The sequence below is a fragment of the Miscanthus floridulus genome, chromosome 19 (assembly GCF_019320115.1).
Source record: "Miscanthus floridulus cultivar M001 chromosome 19, ASM1932011v1, whole genome shotgun sequence".
Classification (NCBI taxonomy): domain Eukaryota; kingdom Viridiplantae; phylum Streptophyta; class Magnoliopsida; order Poales; family Poaceae; genus Miscanthus; species Miscanthus floridulus.
In genome coordinates, this window is record NC_089598.1 from 116,344,878 (window position 1) to 116,347,159 (window position 2,282).

Consider the following 2,282-nt stretch of genomic DNA (forward strand, 5'->3'; position numbering starts at 1 on the left):
TCCCAAAACTGTAATTTTTAATTTTTTATATTCTATCATGACAAATAAATTCATACAAACTTATATCACATATATATCTAATCCATCACATATATATCTCATTCATCACATATATATCTCATCCATCCGCACATATCACATCCATCACAATATATATCACATATATAATAATAAGTGCTCAAATCCATTCAAATAAATCCACAAGTCTATCACAAGTCCATCAAAGTCCATAAGTGCATCACAAGTATATCACAAGTCCATCACCAAGTGAACAACAAATGAAAAAAATACAACGTGCACTTATCTCGGCCACTGCGAGTGTGGTGAAGGCCTAGCTCCATCATTCGGAGGTGCATGAGGTGGATTATTTGAACCACCATCAGATTGAGACTGCACAAAGGAGAAAAGATTGCATGTGAGACAAGATTATTTGGATAGCTAATCTAGGAAGGTAGAGACCATACAAGCAAAGCACAAGCGAAAGTAAAAAACTTTCATACTCACAGGAGTAGCTGCAGCTGCAGGACACGGAGGTGGAACCAACAGCCTAGCTGGCAGAGAGAAGCCCACACGTTGCCCAAGCCCTTGTAGGAACTCCATAATGTCCGTCAGCCTCTGCGCCTGGGCCTCCCGCTCGGCCTCTAGCTGGGTCGCCATCCTCTGCTGCCCGGCCTCCAGCTCCTGACGTTGCCCTCATTTTTTATTCCAGCCGGGCCTGCAATATTTCACTCCAATATTTCAGTAATACAAAGCTAATTAAGGTGTATAAAGATCAATGTATGACAAGTAAAATAGGAATAACCTCAAGTGCGTCGACCCGGTGTTGTGCAGCGGTCGGCCGTGTGCGAATGGCCAGGCTCTCGCTCATGCTCCGTGCTCGGATCTGGGAGAGAGAGGGAGTAGTGGCCATGCCAATGACGTTGTCGCCAAGCCAGAACCGCCCATGCTTCTTGCCTTGCCCCGCCCTCATGACGGCCTCTCCATCGAAGTCCTGGGTGCTCAGATCATGGTCTGACCCATGGAGCGACCTCGCCACCTTAGTGTACTCACTGATGTGGGAGTGGACGCTCGGGTTCATGTATGCCTCGGGCGGGTCCTCTAGGTTGAAGGAGACGTCGGACGTCACCTTGCCCTTGTGGGCCATACACCATGCCTGGAAGTCCGAGCAAGCCTGGCCACTATGTTACGTCGACTACGAGAAAGACAGCACGATGATTAGAAATCAAGCAGAACTGAGCGTCATAATAGATAAATGAATTCGCGTACCCATGCTTGTTTGTATCTGGCGAGGCTGCGTGTCGGATACCGTGAGAAGGGGTACTCTAAGCAAGAACCAAAAAACGACTGCTTAGACTTCGTAAAGATCAAAACCAGCTAACAATCGCTGGCCTCGGGTGACCTCTCACCAAAGGCCTTGGCCAATTCTCCGTATCGCTCGAGGCCCCCTCACCGCTGGCCTCGGGCGATCCCCCATCGAAGGCCTCGGTCGACCCCCTCTCATCGTAGGCCTCGGCCGGGTCGCCGACCCTCCGCCTCACGCGAGGCGAGCTCGGCAACACTCTGCTGCCTCTACCTTCACCTGTCCCTCTGACCAAACGTCACGTCGCATTAACTCAGCCAACTACTGCCACTGACATCGGCCGCATGCTCGGCACAGTACAGCGGAATGGCCGATGGGAAGGGGGCGGGACTGGACAGGGGTTACCCGCCACTGTGCCCACCGCTATGCACATGGTTGACGCCCATGCCTCACTGTGCTGCCAACTCCTGCTCCAAGAACAACGCGGCGTGGGGAGCCACGACTGGGATACTGTGGCCTCGGAATCGGTACCCAGGACCAATAATTCTCTCCAAAGCCTCGGCAGTTTGCTTTAGAGGCTCGGTAGCCTAGGGATCCATGTCTGCCGAGCCCCCACGATGGCTCGGCCTCGGCATCTACAGAGCCTCGGCCCCCTACGACGTCATCGCACGATGACCGGCACGTCACCCCGCCATGCCCTGCCTCAAGCTATACTGGAGCCCCACGACGTACAAGATCAAGTATGACCGGCGCGTCACTTCTGCACGACAAGGACGGGGCCACTCCATCGACCATACCACAACAGTGGCCGGCTACAGGGCTCGGACATGCCATCCCCACTTATCGGACGCTATGTAGCAACATATGTACATCCTGGTTCTCCCTTAGAGTATAAAAGGGAGGGGCCGGGGCCATTTCTAGGAGGGTGGAGAACGACGGGCAGAAAGAGGAACTCACCAATAGAACCACACACTTCTACGCT